Below are 20225 nucleotides of genomic sequence, written 5' to 3'. Positions count from 1 at the left end.
TTCGTACCTTCATATTGTTTATATCATTTGATTTATTTGTTACACTTTTATTAATGTCGTTTGAATTGGTTCTATAAACAATACACACAAATAAAGTATAATTATTATTTTAAATTTGAATCTCAATATTGTATTTTATAATATCCTCTAAATAGGATTTTTTAAATTCTATGTTTATACATTTAAAGCATTAGTCTTAATAAAATATAGTAAATATTAAATAATCACATTTTCTAGTCCAAGAATTAAAATTACAAATCATACGCCAATATAAACATAAAAAGATAACTCATTTTCGTACTATAATAGTAGGTAGTATATAAAAATTCAGATATAAAGGTCACCGTTTTCAAAAAATAACCTATTCTGAGTTTAATCATATTCAAACAAACAAAAATCTCAAAGATTATATTTTTTCTTAACAAAATAGTTAATAATCAAAATTCGTTTTGATAAAAAAAAAACTACAGGTATTGTAGGTTACAATTTTTAACTTTATAAGTTTTTTTACATTACACTAAAAAAACTATTGATTATTGAGAAAACAAAAAACGGCTTACTTAAAATTGCCTATAATATATAATTATGTCTGAAAAGTCGGTTTATACTATTAGAATCATCATTCTACCAAACACAATCATCACAAATAGTTAATAAATTAATTCGGAAGTTATAGTAAATAGTATAACAATATCAATTAAATCCAATAATCTTTATAAATGCTACTAATTATTACTATATAGTAAACGTCATTCCGTTGTATATTTTTGTGTTTAATAGAAAACTATTTTATTCAAAACAAAATTTTAATTATCAACAACAGTATTTAATTAACTCATAATCATGCGATAGAGTATTGGAAAAACAATGTTAATTAGGTTGAGTATACGAGAAGTAGATTATAATATTATCACTGTTATTGTTATGCGTTTAGGCACTGATTTTTAAATTTTAATTAATGACTTAAATATTTAATACACTTACTGAAGAAAAGAGTAAAAAAAAAATCATGATGTTGTTTTTTAGTAGCAACATTTTTTTTATACAAAATATTATGACGAACCCATTTCAAAGCCAGTTTTTAAGTTTCAGCAATTTATAAAGTCATGATATTAATTGATTTTTAATGTAATATATGCGTTTCCTTTATAATATGAATTTTAATTTGAGGATAAATTCAACATGGTCGTGGAAAATGTCAATTCATTGTATCGTACAATTTTATTTAAAAAACAATGTTTTTTTATTAATTATTCAATGATTCTCAAAGTAATTTATGTGTCAGTAAATATATGATTTGATTTTAAATAACAATACGATATTTAATTTGATTACGATTTTTTTTCACAGAAACAAACTTCCAATCAATGTCTACTAATGTAAAAGGTATGCATTAAAAATAAAACAATATTTTTACATTCAGTTATTAAGGTTTGTTAATTGGAAATAAATATTAAATGTACGTCATACTTTATTTATTTTTTAGATTTTTTTAATACGTTATTGTCCATTTTAATTGGTTTTAAAAATGCTTGAACATTATCTATTCATGTTAATGAATTTTTTAAATGGTAAATACAATTCAGTGCACTTGCGTAAATAAAATATCTCACTAATATAATAAACTAACCCATTTTAGTTATGATTTAAATATAGCCAAAATAATATTAAGTTCAAGAAAATAATTTAAAACTATTCGTAGACATTCTTATCCTCGGTTATTCATCTTGTTTCTTCTCTACCGAATCGTGAAATGTATTTGTATGTATGTATATATTTATACAATATACATAGGGAACATAATTTATGTCTTTTGTTCGTGATCTCAACCATAATACCACCACCGTTCTCTTCTCTTAAAACGAAACGCAAACAACACGTTTTTTGGACAGAACACGACCGTGCAGTACATAATATACTAGACCATAATGTTTGATGGAGTTTTAGAGACTGTGACCAGTTTAAGGGAACGACCGTGAACCTTTAGGGTGATATGTATATAATAATAAATCCCGAATTACCATCGTCCTAGTCATTGGACTGTAGGAAGGGTGAACAATCACGGGCCAGTATGATTGGTGGGGGGCCGGATACGTTTCTCGCCGGACCCGCCGCCACTACTACTACCGCGATCGTCCGAGTACATAAAAGGTCAAACAGGCGCAAAAAGTAAAGGATATAGGGTGGGAAAAGTGAACAGGAACTACGGCACTTTAAATCCCAACAAATATAAGAGGCGGAGAGGGAGACACATACCGATTTATATTGCCTAGAGGCCTTTTTCTTCACCACCGCCAACTCTGTTGTACTTATCATAAAGGAGCGCGCGGATATCCGACACGACGGCTAATGTATTCAACTAAAAGAAAAAAGAAATTCGGAGATTTTTTTCTTTTTATTTCCCTTCGTCAAAGCACCTACCTCGACAAAAAGGATATATTTATGTTTTAAGTGACTTTAAAGGTGATTTTTTTCTCGTACCTATAGATATATTCCCTTCTTTCTCCAATCCAACTTTTTAAACCCATTGTTTCCATCATTAATGATTTTGGTGAGCATTGTTCATGGAAAAATAGTATTTCTTTCTTAAAAGCTAATAAAATAAATTATTTTACGATTTATTGCATATCACAATAAGTATATACCTTTATTATTATTTTTTTTAATAAATTTAATTTTTAGCAAAATATTCCTTTGCAAACTTTTATAAGAAATCGATTTTAACTCACGAAATGGTATAATCAACCATAATAAAATTTACTTTAAATTTACATTTATCATACATTTTAAATAAAATGCTTTTGTATTCATGGATATATTATAAAAACGAAAGACGGTTTGAATAAATGAAAAATAAAAACCTATAGACAACAGTAAATACTTCCAAAGTACATTTGACTAAGATATTTTTTACGAACATAAGATATTGTATGGATATTAGATACTCACAGATTAAAAGTAGTTCCGGAAAAAATACCTGAAAAATAAATAAACATTATTTAATCATAACGTATAAGTTTTTGTTCATCATTAGACATTTTTAATAAATAATAACTGAAAAAATGTTAAAATTTGACAGTTTTTCATTTTTCTTTAGGTATAAATTTATTAATCTAATCATTAATAAATCGATTAAATTATTAATTATTTGATACATAAATATTGCATTGTTATACAATAACGGTAATTATAATCTCAATAATAAAATATGTATACATTATATTAATCTCTATTTTTTTTTATTGTAATTACACATAGACACTAGATTATAAATAGTTACTAATAACGGTCGCAACGGGTTGGAAACATTATTCGTTTACCTCTATATAGTGAGAATATCCGATCATGTGGGTTTATACGGTAGTTTTTCACTAACGCAATTTTCCTCGATACATACAAAATGAGTTATAATATATCGGAAACAGCGAAAAGCTAACGATGACGTGGTGAGTGGTTGTGGGGAGAAACCAATATGGTTTTGATGTGGTAGTTTGGCTTGGGACAGCGGGGTATCTCCCCTCGGAAGATCAGCCGGGTCTAAAAAGCGAACGTCATGACATTCGAACCCACACAGCCCCTCCGGGTATAACCAAAGGATAAAAAGTGCAAAAGAGTTTAGAGGAGAAATATTCGATATAAAAGTTCAGCGGCGGTGTCGTAAATCATGAAGTATCGTGACTAAATAGACGTTTGCGCCGTGTGAAGCCCGAAAACGGTACTACAGCCGAGGTATACGGCGGTGGTAAAATATTGCTGGCGAGATAATGGGAAATGTTTTGACACACGAGTTCTGCGTGGATGATAAATCTGAGTTAAAGTTGAAATTTGTGTCAGGTAAAATTTGTTCTTCCCGCCTTCGCATAAAGTGCACAGCAGTCAATGTAATTGATAAAGAGATTATTCGGTCGGTATTTCTAGATAACAAACAGTACCTATACCATAGCGTTCTTCTTGGAAAAGTATTTATTCAGAAGAATAAAATTTACGCAGACATCGAATCCAACATGATAATACAACCCTTTCGATAAATATCTTCGACTCAAACGATTAAACAGCGTGTAAAGTCTATGATATCAATGTATATTGTATACAGTAAATTCGGATAACATAGTATTATATTTAAAAGATGCACCTTGCACCGGTCCTGTATAATTTCGTTGTAATTTTATATTACCTATAATATACTATAATACAAAATATCGTTTATGTAATTCAGTGAAGTATAACCTTATATTTATGTTGGTGACTTAATAAAATACCTACGTAAAGTGCAATAATTAATTAATACTTAGAATTCACAACAGTAATCACTACAGTAATAATATTTTATTTTAAGAACATAATATTTGATAATATAATACTGTGAATATTCTTAAGTTTCAAATAAGTTTAAGTATAATATGATGACGTATAGTAAAAGTTAAGCGATTATGAACATTCATCAAACGACTATCGCGTCAAGACCGATATGACATGTTCATTGTTCGACCGTGAAAAGTACTTGACAATTAAGTAGAATCTGATACAAAACTAGAAAAGAAAAATATTTATTTATTTGAGTTTATTTTGTGACACTGCGGTGTGTCGCGTGTATGTTTTGGATAAAGAATGACATATTTTGATGGATTTTACGAGATTTTCGTCGTATCCTCGGAGAATAAAAGTTATTTTATTTTTTGACAAAAACCATTGTCATATTACTATAATAGAACAAGTCTTATCTTCGCGATTCAGGCGGCGCCTTTAGAATCGGACGAGTCCAGTAGTTGTCGTTCACTACAAAATAACCAATTGCAGTCGAACTACGACACCGCGTGTGTTTGTGCACTTTTTGATAAATGCCCCGCACAACAATAATATACTCATCAAACTTATTTATTTACTGTGAAATATAGCATTTATTTGCTTTTTTTTCCTGAAAAATCCCGTCAGCACGGCTTTTGTATTAATGCCGGGATTATTTTTGCATAAAAACTAAAGCGACCATGATAATTATTGCTATACATCCTGGTAAATCTACGCCGCTTCGTTGTTATGTTAGTTATTATATAGTATTTTTTTTTTTTTTAAATGTATACATTTTTATATTGCTGTTTTTCCATGCATGTAGAACAGGGCCATTTCTGCCCCGCAGGAGGGATGACTATAAATTAACGAGGATTTCGCTGGGCTCGTTCCCATTCAATTTTCTAAAACGCAACGCCCCCCCGTTAGTGTCAGTGTCTCTTTGTTTTATTATTATTTTCGCTTTATATATATCTATATATATATATTCATAATATGTATAAATAATACGTATACTTTATTCACGTTATTTTACATCCATAGTGACCTTTTTCTGCATTATATATTAACACTGTATTCGATAGCATGAAGTCTATAAATATGTTTTAATCGATCTTCACTATCATGACCCGAGCGCATACGGATTATTTTATAATCTTTCAAAATATTATTGTAAAATATATGAAAGGTTAGTGGAAAATGTATGAAATAAATCAGTACCTATAGAAAGTCTAATGAAATTGAATGCAACTTGTCAATTTTAAGAATGATTAGTTATAACAATTGATAATGGCTGAAAACTATAGATACTCACTCGCAGTTCAAAACTTTTGTTTGTAAAAAAAAAAACAATCATACTATCAGTAAAATTGCATTCTCTGGTTCGATATACACTAGTTATGACTGATAACTTGACACTCACGCTCAGTTTTCATCGTCCCGTTCTTAAAGTACGATCAAACATTCGCCGAAGCACTGTATTAAAATAGCTCCGAATCGTGAACTAATCGATCTGTTCTCTATTACTCAAGCTACAGACTTCGAAGTTTAGGAACGCAGATCTCAGCTATCTGGAATCTAGTATTATAATGTGAAATAGTACAATTGTTTTATGGTAAAAATGAAATAAAAAATAATTACATATTATGATGACCATATTATATACAAATGATTATTAACTTTCAGATAAATTATAAGTTATTAAATTAACACGTTTAATAAAATAATCAACAAATTAAAACAAAATTGGAATTTTCTATCCAAATAAATATCGATTCATAGTATAATTAAAAAGGGTTAAAACATAATACAAGCAAAAATCGTACTTTGAATTTTAAAGTGTTTATAATTAGTAGATTAACTTGTAATGGCTTTAACCCTTTAAAATATTTATTGTCCAATGGTATAACGATCTAAACTTTAAAACCAATATAATTTGAAGGTAAAATTACAAAACATTATTTTACATGTTGCCCTCGTGCAAAACTGAACTTTAAAAATTATTAAATGTTTTAATAACACCTAAACTATACCCAATGAGATATTATTTACTATATTTAACTTAAATATACACAAATACTATATATTTAGTATGTTCTTGATAAAAACTTGTGAGATTGATCATAGTCAATTAACAACTGGAAATACTCTATCCGAATTCCTACACAAAACTTTTCACAGCCTAGGAAATGTTTAAACATTGATAAATAAGATAATATGATTATCTAGTATTTTATAATTCGTTACTTTAATTATAAATAAAATGTGTAAAATTTATTTGATCACTTTAGTGTAGTCCAATTTTGTAATGTATTGTAAAGTAATATACAGTAAAACCTCTCTATAGTTGATCCTCTATTAGACGGAATCCTCCTTATAATGAGAAAAATGTTTTGTCCCAAATGATTCCGTGATAGAGAGGTTTTACTGTATTATATATTCGTATAATCTGTTAAGTAACTGTATTTGTATAAATTAATTTTAGTAGTTTAAATAACAACTCAAACAATATCAAATATAATATAAACTTATCTATTAGAGATATAATAATATAGTAACACATTCACCGATTATTCGTAAAGTACGAGATACTACAAGATACACTTCAATGGCATTTAATTGTGCCCAAAATATATTGGTATAGTGTTTACTCAACACAACTAAAGTGTAAAATCAAATACAAACCAACTAGAAATAGATATGAAACACAAACACATGTAGTCAAAGCTAACATGTTGTATAATAATAGTAGTGACAATATTTTAAATTACAAAAGTTATGAGTTTATGAACCAATATTTAAAATTAATTCAAAACATAATGATTATAACTAACGAAATCAAATAAACGCAACTCAAAATGTATCCATATGTTATAATATGTGGTTACTTGTTTATCAATAAATAGTAATCAAATTAATCTCTGAATATCAATCGTTTTTATAGTAACACGAATTGGATTGCATTATTTGTTAGTGAATCAACACAAGATTGAATGTAAATAATTATAATACAGTATTCAATAGTTGTATAGTAATTGCATATAAGCTATATCACTAATATAATTACTAATAAATTATCATTCGCGTTGAAATTGCAATGGCCTTGTTAGCAATACACAAAACATAATATAATAACAAAATGTTGAGATTCTAAGTGCGGAACATCTATTTCGAGTAAAAATGTTAATGAGCTAAATAAGGTCAAGTATTTTTTGAGTGTTTAGTAAAAAAAAAAAAAAAAATGTACTTACATTACTTATATTATATTTTATAGTCTAATATTTTAAAATAAATAAACTAAATAACTCAATTTTAATGACTGTTAGTATTTCATTAATACTATTTATTCCTAAAATTCATGACAATTAATAAGTTTCCCCCTTGTACAACCAATGTAAATACAACAACTGATAAACATTTAAATACGTCTTTATAAAAACAATTTTAAAGTGTATTTAAAGATTATTTACTAATTAAAATAGGTAAGTTTATGTCATGAGAGTATAACATGTTATTCCATTTTACTTTGACGTGCCATAACATTTTTAATCGACTAAAGTTACTCAAAGGTACGAGTTTACTTTAACGTGTAACTTTAAGTTTAATCAATACGAAATTAATTGAATGATTCATAATACACATTGGCAACGGTTAAGAACTATATTTGATAAATTATATGTAAATATAAATAGTTTAATCATGCAATATGAAACGCATACGTCATACTTAAATGTATATTAACTTTAATAATAAGTATGATGGGTTAATGTGATTTTTTTAAATATATTATACTATAATATTATCCGACCGACGCGCCCTCGATCAAATAATACAATATCACCCCGTCGATGTTACAGTATCGTTCCAGAAACCCCGCGGGAACGATTTCTGACACCGAATTATAACCATCTGCTGGCAGTGTTCATTATTAGACTAGTCGTACACAGTTTAAAACAAAAACACTACTGCAGTACTCGAATAGACGATTTAAATCCCTCCATGATATTCTACGCAACGCCAAAAAATTCGGTGTATGCACGTCGGAGCATCTGTTCGCGTTTCCGATTTAAGGGCGGCTGTGTCGTGGTCGGGTGGGCGTAAATTTATAGTATTTTTTTTCCTCTTTACTTCGTCAGACCGGACCTAAATCTTGCAAACGGCTTGCGGTGGCCAACAACTACATAAACAAGCCAACAGGAACAATGGCTTGAATCGGTGTCGCACTTAAAACGATTTTCGTCGCTACTGACGAAAGTGCAGCAACGTCCCGGGGGAACTACGACGGTGGGCTTGCCAAGTGCTGTCGTTTATCTGCACTGGCCGTTGATGTCGCAGGGACGCAAACAACAAACGCGGTTAATGTGCTGTTTGGCATTCCACTGGCGAAAGCGGTGACGAGAGAGGAAGCTCGAAAACCCCGGACATTTTTCACAAAACACAAAATGGAAACCATTCATTTCCGAGCCGGAGTTCGTGCGTTTTACACGGGCCACCGCGGACTTCTGCGTTGTACTACGGAGTAGGGTTAGTCGTGACCTCGGCGAGAGCTGCAAGGGAGAGAGGAGAATTGACCGTGGAGGTACTTCGATGTGGGTAAATAACACGCTGTTTAATGTGATACATCTATACGAGTACTGCAGTAATGTAAGTTGTATATAATATGGTTACGCCGTATACTGTACAGCGGGGAAAATTCATCCGTTGTTCACCGCGAGTTAAACACTGCTATGGTGGTTTACTGCTTCAAGACGAATGTAATAATATTATTATTTTGCTGTGTCGACGCGATATACAACGTTGGAGTTGATTTAAAGCACAATGCTCCTCAAAATGCTGATAACTTTAATTTATTATGATCCAGACATGCATAATTTCATATTCACGAAGAACCAAAAAATGTATAAATTAACATCCACTACGTCATACTAAAAACAATTATCTGCAATATTATTATTGATAAATACTTCTCTAGTATAATGCAAAATTGATTATCTGTATCATGTCTTATTAGATAGGAGAGTAAGCAAAAATAATATTACCATTAATATTATAATAATTATAATAATATAAAATCATTTTTTATATATAGTTGGTTTTTTATTCGACGGTGATTTTTATTCAAGTATTAAAGTTATTCGTATTTATTCTATAAAAATTTTAAAAACTAAAGAAATAATATCTTATAAATAAAATAATGAATTTTACTGAGAAATACGTTGTTAAGATTATATATTTCAAAGTTTTAATACGATAAAAGTTTTTAAATATGTTAAAAAATGTATAAAAATGTGTTTACTACCATAAACTTTGACCTAAATAAGCATTATGGTGATTGTACTGTTCCGTAAGCCAATTTTATGAAAAATTTATTTTTGAATAAATAATTAAATTATTCTTTAGTATTTAAGTAATCGGGAAACGTTAAATCCATAGGCAAATATTTATTTACTAGGGTACTTGATAATCTCTAAATCATTCATAATAGATACTTATTGCTTAGTGAAAACTTAAGTCAAATAATTTCTATGTAACAACAGAAAATGAATAATTGTATAGATTTAACCCAAAGCACTCTACCCAAACACTCAAAACAAATATTATGCAAATCCATGAAGTCCCAAACCTACTTAATATGTTAAGGACTTTCTTACTCCTATACCAAATCCACTGGTCCATTAAGCAACAATTTATTTTTATCAATATTTTTCTTTTAAATGCAATATTCTAAACAATATATCATTAACATAATAATATTGACGAGTTTTTAAAAAATTGACGATTTTACATTTAAGTCTCATTTTAAAATGTAAAACGATAATATAAACAAAATAATGCATATAAATGTAAACATATTTTGTAAAAATAAGTGCTTCAAATAGTTTTCTTGAAAAACAAATACAAAGTATAAAAAGTATGAATGGAGACCAAACGCATTAAATATGTAAAACAAAAGATATGTTTTTGAGCTTTTATATCTTTAGAAGTCTAGTCAGTGTATTAAACGTCCTTTTAAACCATATAGATATACAACCACACAAATACATTTAATATGAAAACGTAAATAATTGACGCCCTGTTTTTTTACGATTAGATTGTATTTGGATAGATAGCCTGTGTATATCTTGGGAAAAAATAAGGTAAAAGTCATCCTTATGTAATAAATCGCATGTTATTCTGAATGCACATTTTGATAGGCACTTTATTTTTGGCTAAGGCCAAAAAGTTATGAGAAAAAATAAAACGCTACCGTAGTGGAGTCGAACAATTTTCTTCGGACATTATTTTTTTTTTACATAAGGAAACTTTATGACTTTCAATAAATTTCCCCCTGTAGAGATTTTATGATCTGGTGGACACCTTAGTGAAAACTTGGGCTTTTCTCCACGTGAAATTTCCACACCCCTTATTCTTTTTTATTATTATTATTATTTTTTTTTATTATTATTTATGATAATGCAGTGTAACTCTGCGGGATAGTGCGCCCCTATGTAATTTTGTCGAACCCCTTGATGAAAAAAAATCCAGATCAAATCCTGAAATTAGTATTGAAAAACTTAAGCTGATTATCGATATACGGCAACACATTTTTCATCTGCGTCTGTCCTATTTAGAAGGGGTTTTGACCCTCGAGGTGTGAAATATCATAACCAGTCGGCATAATCGAGAAGGGTATACGATTGACGAAGTCCCCTAGGTCGGATTACCACCCCCTTCACACCGTTTTTGGAAAATTTGATTTTGTCACGTTCACGAATGATCCCAATATTTCTCTTATTTATTTCTAAGAAACGTGTTGAAAAGAAAACGAATCAAATATTTTACGGACGAGCTCTCCATATATGTAAGTAGATGATTATTATTATCAAATATGACATATTACATTTATAATATACCTATATTATATTTTTTTTTTTTTTTTTAATTTTTTTTTTCAACTATGTCTTCTACATTTTTATTTTATCAGTTAAATATCAAAATACAGTATTGCAGAAAACGTAGTACAAAAAATGTATTGATTATAATAATATTATCAATACAATTATCAAACCACTTCAACAATAATAATTATTTAACATTTTTTAAATTTTAAATTATTCATTTAATATTACTTTTGAATCAATAATATTTTAGTAATTATACACACATTAACAGAGTGTTGCCAAATATAAAGATAATTAATCACACAAACTTCTGTGATTTAATTATTTTTAAAAAGTTATTAATTATACTATCAAGATGATTCTAATGCATAATCTTATTTTTAAATTCGGTAAGCCTCTCTTAATTGTTGTTTTTAATGAATATTTAATTTAATTTATAAATAAATCATAAACTAACAATAATTGTAACTTTAAAATTCAAATATTCGCAATCGATCATATAATTATTTTGAATTTACATTTTTGGCAAAATATAAAATATTGTTTTATACTTTTGTTCCCAATGAGAATTCAGAATTATCATTAACTAATTTAAAAATCAAAACTATGAAAATTATTATATTGTTTCGAAAGACAATAAAATACATAAGATAATACTTTTTACGGTATGATGTATTCGTACAACAAAAGCAGTCTTTGCAACATTTCGTATTGATTGAGCCAACTCTAAATGCTCGAAGAAAATGGTTTTCGAAACAATACAATAATTTCTAGCGTGTATGTGGCAAATGAAAATCCTTTAAACCGCAGTCTGGTTGAACGCTCTTACTTCGTAAACAATAATTTTAAAACAAATACGCACTTTGATTATCGTAGTTGGTTCCGACCCTTCGTAACTCAGAAACAACAACAAGAAAATGAGGTCAAAAATGTATATTACAATTTTAAAGTAGACACTTTTTTTTTTTTAATTTAACACCAACAAAAGCAATACACTGCATTTTTCCATGGTTGGATATTTTCGGTCGCTATTTACTCTACCCAGAGATTATATTTACTTATCATTTTTACTCAGCTCCCAGACAATACTTCGAAGTATATATTCAAACTATCGATTCCGGAATGTAGTGGCGTATTGCCAAACACGTTCTCAAAAACGGTTTTAATAAAACAATAACATGCGTGAATTGGGCATTTACGGAATGTTTGGAACTTGGAACCTATTCCACTAAAAACCCCACACAACCAGCTCACCGCTGAATCCGATCACCCTTTTCAGCTTTTAACAGATTTTAGCTATAGCATACAAACACAGGGCTTTAGCAGAGTTATATTATATTTTGTAGATAAATTAAAATAAATATTACACTATAATGCGTTATTTAAACGAATATATTATAATATACACAAATATGACATTTGTGAGTATAAATGCCATTAATTATACGCTTAACTTGACAATTGGGTAGTTAATGGTTATACACGAACTGAGCAATTATGAAATACTAAAAAAAAATAAAAAAATATATAACCAATATTATATCTACCAATTTAATGTCATAATATTTTCAATTCATATTATATGCTCTGTAATTGAAAACTGTGCGAAGCTATACTAATGATTATCCATGGCATAGGTAAGTCACATTATACGTACTTACATTAACTACTGCCAACCATAGCACAAATAATCAATCTAAGTTTGATTGAACTCTTCTGCGTAGAGTCGACATTTAGTTTTGTTTTGTTTTATTAATCATAAGAGTCGTATCATTATCATTAATGCGAGTTATGATACTGCGTGCATGGTGAACGTTTTCCAGAACTATCGCCACAGTTTTTGTATTTATTAGTTGTCTTACCTACCGTGATTGTCACTAGAAACGCCACTCTTATATTTCCGTCAACCATCAACATTAAATCTATAGTTTTCTGTAATTTACGAAATTTATAAACAATTACTTGTTTTAAACAACTGACATTTTTTCGTTTGATTTCATACACAATAACATCTGTATATCTACTATGATTAGAAATTGTCTATTCTGTCTAGTAGAATACGTCAATGATAACGTCTGGATGAGTATAATATTTCAGTAGTTCTATTCATAAAATATGATATTCATACTATAATAGAACAAAAAATGACTTAATCACGAAAATATATATGGACTAATTACTATAATTTAATAATATTCTCACTTGAATAGCTCATGAATGTAAATGGGATTGAATTCTAATTATACGCAAGTAATAATAAATTGAACATTTTGTTATCATGATAATAGTAATAATATCAACTATTTTATTTATTTTATTCTTAATTGTATTTAATAAAATAGAAATAGTAGAAATATATTAATGTATTAATTTATATACATAATATAGTCTCTAAATCTAGGTATAATAAAAGTACATACAAATAATGGCATTTAATTTTTATTAAAACAATATAATTGTAGGTAAGTGTGTTTAATCAACGCACATAAATAAACTATACTTTGATTATACTCTTATACGATATAATATATTTTAAAATGATAATAAAAATAAAATATTATTGGAAAAAGACAAATAACAAAATACAATAAAAAGAAATGTTTCTTGAAAAATGTAAAACACCTGAATTATACGCAAATTAGAATTAAAATTTCTTAAATTAATTTTAAAAATAATTCTCACATAATCAAACTCAACTCTCGATGTACAAAAATGTATTTTCACTAATTCATATTTTATATTGAATCCCGTTATTGAATAATGTGTAATTTATACTTTAAAAGTATAATTTACATAATAATAAATAATCGTCTATTGTAGGCGATTACTAATATATATAATAATGAATAGTGTGCTTATCCATTATGTAAATTCAAAAAACAATTAAGCGTTCAAAATAAGATTAGTCATATCTTTCAGTTATTGCATAATGTAAATATTATGTATACGAAGTCTGTATAATCGTTATGCGTAAAGTGCTCAAAATTATCTAAGAAATATATGAAGACGTAAAGCTCGAAGAAAATTCAAAGACATACAATATAATAATTCTGAAAAAACAAATAAATATTTAAAGCATATTTTTATTTATATATATATTATTATATACCTATTATATTGAATATATATGTATAGTTCTCAATAGATTTATACAATCAAATTTACAGATACTTAAATGAGATAAATACTTTATGAATAACTTATTTATCAGAAAGATATACTGCTTTGAAATGTATTTACATTAACTTTTTCTTTTTTTATGTTTATTGATTATTAACAGTAACCCGTTTACATTATGGACATCAATCGCTAAGAAATCCAGACGGGACCTGTAGCTGATTCGTTACATTTTACATACACTTCACTCAGCCATCCCCTCTGATCGCATTTGTACCTCAAAGAAGAACCATATAATCGTATTAAACATCTCAAAATAACCTTCTATAGTAATACGCGTAGCAAAATTTGCAATATATATGCATATAAGTGCATGTGGTTATTATTAATTTGGCCAATGAAAACGAACCTAAACGAGAATAACGCAACGGCGGCGACGGCCTACAACTATAACAGGGCCTTAGACTAATTCATAAACTTTGCCGTGTCTATTTTATATGCTAACGAATTCATTATGGTAATGAAGTTTTCCAAGTACGTATCGTCGCCCGTCGTTCTTCTCCTTTTATAAACTGCCGACGCTGAAGCCACCACCGCCGTCCGAATGCACGGAAGGGCGAACCCGTAGAGATATATTCGATCCTTATGGGCTAAAATAAAACAGTTTGAAAACTTTTTGGAACACCGTCACATCACATAGACTAAAACCCTATTTGGTTATTTGGTTCTCGTACGCGATCACCCATGAAACGTCGTTTTTACATACACTATGCGAGTGTATTGAAATGAAAAGCTGAAAACGGGGAGAATATTAAAATGCACATTCCTGATTCCTGAAACGACCGTCAATACGTATATATACAAGGCTTATATAATATATATTTATTTAAATTTACACGAGAGAGACACAGAGAGAATGAACAAGAGGACGTTTTATGTACGCCACTGCAGCAGGACGATTTAATTAATACTGCCATAAACCACGGGTGGCAGTGGCGAATATATTTAACGTGGAAACCCGGCCGAGTGCAAAACCAACAGTTCATTAGTCGTAGAAACAGTGACCGCTGTCGAAGTATACGTACACCAAACGTATGGTTGCCCATGGTAGCAGCCTATCCTGTCATAATAATATTGTGTATATGTATATATATATATATATATATACATAATATTCATATTGTTATATGGTTCGACGTCAAATGGTGTGAGTTGGGAAAATAATACTAAACCTAATGATTGCAAAGTTTGATATTTCATGTCAACTTCAATTATATTTACATATTATTACTCCTACTTAGAATCATAAAAGGAATGACCCAGGGAGAACTTGACTTTAATATTCTTTCATACACACAACGAAAAACCCGATTAGCCATGGCGGTATTACAATATGATCTTACTCCAAAAATAATATTAAAACGTTTTATTATCTCTTGAATATATTGAAATAATATATTTAATAAGCACTAATATAATATAGATTATGAATATTGTATGAGTATATTGTATAATATACTTATTTTTGAGTAAATTATAGCTGTCAAATTAATTTTAAACGTTTAAAAAATTAATTAAAATGTTTTTTTTTTTAATACCAGTCTTATGAATGCAATATAAAAATAATAATTACTAATTACCTTATTTTAAAAACTAAAAAAAATTCAGTCGCACACATATACTGTTTTATTATACTAATATAATATTATATTACAAAGGTACTTAAACGAGTTAAACGTATACTATAACTAATATAATAATAAGAATAAAATTTGTTGAGTGTTAAAATGTTTTTGATATCAAGTTTTAAATTCCATAGTACTTACAATGTATACATTCACAGGCTACTGTTCATTTTAAAATTATTTAAGTTAAATGTTACTAATTTTAATGCATATATTCTTAGAAAAATTATTTGATGATTATTCTTGTTCATATTCTGGTGCATATTATTTAAACTTTTGAAAATACCAAAAATATTATTTATAAACACACACGCGCACATACAAATAACACAAATATAATATATTCAGTATTCCACACGTATAGCTTTACATTAATAATATTTAACTATATAATTAAGAAAATCGCTAAATTAATAGTGTGATTAATTTAACATAATATTTTTATACATAAAATAAACATTAGAATCTTTTTTTCGATATCTATTTTATTATAAATATATTAAGTATTTACTTTTATTATTATTAGCATTAATTCGTTGATAAAAATTAAAATATTGCTAGTTTTAATATATTGTATTAACAATATATTATACTTAACTAATCACTGAAATTATCATAAATATAAATCCTGAATATATAATTACGAACATTTAAATTAGTTTGATAAAGCATGGTAAAAATGTAATTATAACTCTAGTTTCGTATAAAAACAATTATTGTGGTAAAATATATGTTCTTAAACTATAATAATATCACTTTATTCAAAAATAATAACAGTCATATCATAAGTACCTAAATACTTAATAATATTTAAATTTTAAATAATTACACAACAAAATACTTTTTGTAGTTCATTTTACAAAAGCAAATAGTTCAATGCAATTATTTTTAAAAATAATTATCTACTCGTAAAGACACCACGCATCTTTAAATGTTTCGTAAATTCATAAAATGTAAAAATATATAAAGAATCATAGAATCACAATTCAAAATACACACACGGTCGATAGTATTTTCTTCTACCACAAGGTAATGAATAATACATTTTCACATAACTGAAGTCAAATAGGGGCATCATGTCTAGTACCCTAACACACCTTGACTGTTACTTTAGAATAGTAGTGAATATCATCTTCAACATAGAACTTGCATCGTTTGCTATTGCTGTCTGTTAGAATAAGTTTATGAATTTCAAAATAATTCCACATATTTCTCAAAATTCAAGAATATTTAGTATAAAATTAAATAGAAATCTTATAGAACTTTGTAAACGGTAATTATGATTTTGTTCAGAATACTAGTACTTAATGTTATCTTAGTAAAACAGCTAATGTTCAGATAAAATAATTCTTACTCGTTACCATCAAACTAATGATGTTAAATGATAAAAATGAAAAATGTTAGTTTTAAAACATTGTATTCTAAAAATTCTATCGTGATATTGACATTATGGATTTACGTCATTATAATAAATTATTTATTGAAAAAAAATTGTGTACTTTATTTTCTATTTAAATAGGAATATAAGTATAAGTAACTTATTATTTTTATAAAAGTATAGTAATAAAATAAATAATATGAATAATTATTTTATATATAAAAAAAACTATATTATTATTTAAATAATATTAAGTTAGCAAATTATTTCATAGGAATACATTCAAATTAATTTAATGAATATTAAAAAACATTTTTATGAGAAATTTTAAGCTATCTACGAATCTATATTCACCATTTTACTCATTTTACTGTATTCGTTGATATTGTATTTAATTATTAATAAGTTTACAATAATATATTATGATACAATTTAATTATAATAATTAGGTGTTTAATAAATGCAATGTTTTAAATATATTATTAAATATCCTCAAAACAGCAAAACACCGTCTTCGTTTGGTAAAATTATCTGTATAGTTTATACAATAACATTTTATCATTGAAATACTTCATCCATTACATGATAAAAAACACTCAAAACCTACTACAGCGAGTTTCCCGTTTTTATTTTATTTTATTTTTTTTAAATAAAAGATATTTCTTTTATTCTTCAGGTGGCCAGATATTAACAATATAAATTCATTATTGTTTAAGACATAATATTCAAATGAATATTAGAACAATATCAACAATACCTTGTAATGAAGGAAAATTTATAATACATCCTAGTAATTAAAATTGACGCGTAACATTTTCATTTATAGTATAGCAGCATATAATATATATAACATAGATTGTCGTCACATTATTAAAAATATTAATACCATATATTTTCAAAATATTTAATAAAAAATTCTACAGTTTAGTAGTTAGTTATCTAATATTATAATACATAATATATTTACTTAATTCCTTTAAAACCAACTGATTATCAACATTGAACTCAAACAATGATCTAAATCTAGAAAATGCATTGTCTTATAATTTGGCATGCGATTATTATGCATTCAATAATTGTGTATATCAATTTAAATCTCGATGTCAAGCATAATAGTAAAATATTTTACCAACATAGAATACAACAAAACGATCCTTAGACCAAAAGGCCATCTGAAGTGACTTTTGTAAGGGTCATAACATTTAGGATCAACCGTAGAAACACAAGCAGTGGCCAGTGCATTTGATATCAAAAAGGTACATCATCGACCCCTCTTCAAAAAAATTGACTGAGTAAAAACACCAACCCTCCATTAATCTCATTCGAACGGCCAGCTAATAATGATAAATAGGTAGTTCGATATCTTTACCCGTTTTTAACTTAAGGTTTTTGTTGTTTTTAAAATATACAAAAATAGAAAACAAATACAACTGTAATAGAATATTAGTTTAGACTTTTTTTAGATAGCACAATTCCAAAATGTCGATCCATTTCAAAATCCATAGCTATTTTATCCGCTGTATAAATACGTTTAGAACAAAAAAAAAAATAAATAAATAATAAAAATAATATTAAATAAAACAATCAGTCATCGTTAGAATATAATAGAACGATTTATTAATAAATAAAGTTCTAAGGTTTGATTGAAAATGTTTTTTTAGCAATACAATTAGGTATTATAATTTATAACATTTAAAAGTTAGAAAAATTTGTTTTTCATCTGTACGACATTTAAATATTAATAAAAATATTCGTTTTACTTAACTAAAAAGAAAAAGAAAAATTAATTTATGTTTGTTCAAATTGATGAAAAAAAAAATTGCCCAACAATAATAATAAATTAATAATATTTAAATATTTCAATAACTTAGTGGTTACAAGTAAATAAAAACAAATATAATTAAGTTGAACAAAAAAATAACTATTTGTTTATTATTATATTATTATCACAATATCACGTACCTATTCAAACGAGATTTTTAAACCATAGAATAAAGTAAAAACAAGTACAATTTTCATAGAATTGCACGTTATAATTATTTGTGTGTGACACTTATCAGTACCTACTAACTTTTCCCCTTCGAAATTAATATTTGTCAATTTTTATTTTTTATCGATGACACGCACATAAGCCCCTTCACTAAAGAGCCGTGTATGCATTTGGCTGAACACATACTCAAGTGGGTTATGTTCGACCCACTTGAGATCTTCACATCAGTTTTAGTAACTAGCAAAACTTGTGAATTAAAATACTTCAAACACCGGAATAACGATTCGTCGCTTCGACCAATCTGTTTTTCGAACCCTACTTTATAATAATCCGATAACGCCCCTACAGAACCTCACCCTTCGTCAGATTTTTATTTTTTTTCCAATATTTTATCCTAAGTATGTAAACGGAATTGGAATACTAATAAATACTGTCTGTCGCACGAATGCGCGATTATACGTGTACCACCCAATCACATTGCGTATAATCGTCTTCCCGGAAAATTCAACGAATTAATTTTTCATATTTTGAATTTATTAATCATACTACTTTTGTCTACAGCAGAACACGCTGAAATATTACCATAATATTATGTTGGCTAAATTAATAAAGATCGCGGATGCGACCGCGTGCCTTTGTCGTAGTGATGTAGATTAAGTTTAGTATGATCATAATCTGCAGTAATAAACTGAATGTATTTTTCTCGCCCCTAGAGATAGTACTATCTCAAGTTAAGCAAAATAGTTTACTCTTAACGGTGATAGTGTTCCTTAAAAACATTAAATGGACCATAATTTAACAGTATCAAATTAAACAGGTTAAGGATAAACACCGTGAACAGGCAGTAAGATAAAATAATAAAGACGTTAGTGTTTTTCTTCAAGCAATTT

At 27.6% G+C, this 20225-nt stretch overlaps 2 protein-coding genes across 5 annotated transcripts in view; one reads left to right on the top strand and one right to left on the bottom strand.

The window, feature by feature from the left end:
• Window positions 1-20225, top strand: part of LOC114123675 (myogenesis-regulating glycosidase) — an 89891-nt gene that overhangs the window by 14279 nt on the left and 55387 nt on the right. The gene's annotated exons all lie outside the window — the stretch shown is intronic.
• The window catches only part of LOC114123676 (semaphorin-2A), a 347857-nt gene that overhangs the window by 308524 nt on the left and 19108 nt on the right, over window positions 1-20225 (bottom strand). Inside the window, exon 2 of the mRNA XM_027986733.2 lies at window positions 2950-2977. The gene's annotated coding sequence lies outside the window, so the exon portion shown is untranslated. The remainder of the gene's footprint in view (window positions 1-2949; window positions 2978-20225) is intronic.

The sequence above is a fragment of the Aphis gossypii genome, chromosome 2 (assembly GCF_020184175.1).
Source record: "Aphis gossypii isolate Hap1 chromosome 2, ASM2018417v2, whole genome shotgun sequence".
NCBI classification, from domain to species: Eukaryota; Metazoa; Arthropoda; class Insecta; order Hemiptera; family Aphididae; genus Aphis; species Aphis gossypii.
Note: the sequence above shows the minus strand (reverse complement) of the source record. Positions and strands in the feature narration are given on the sequence as shown.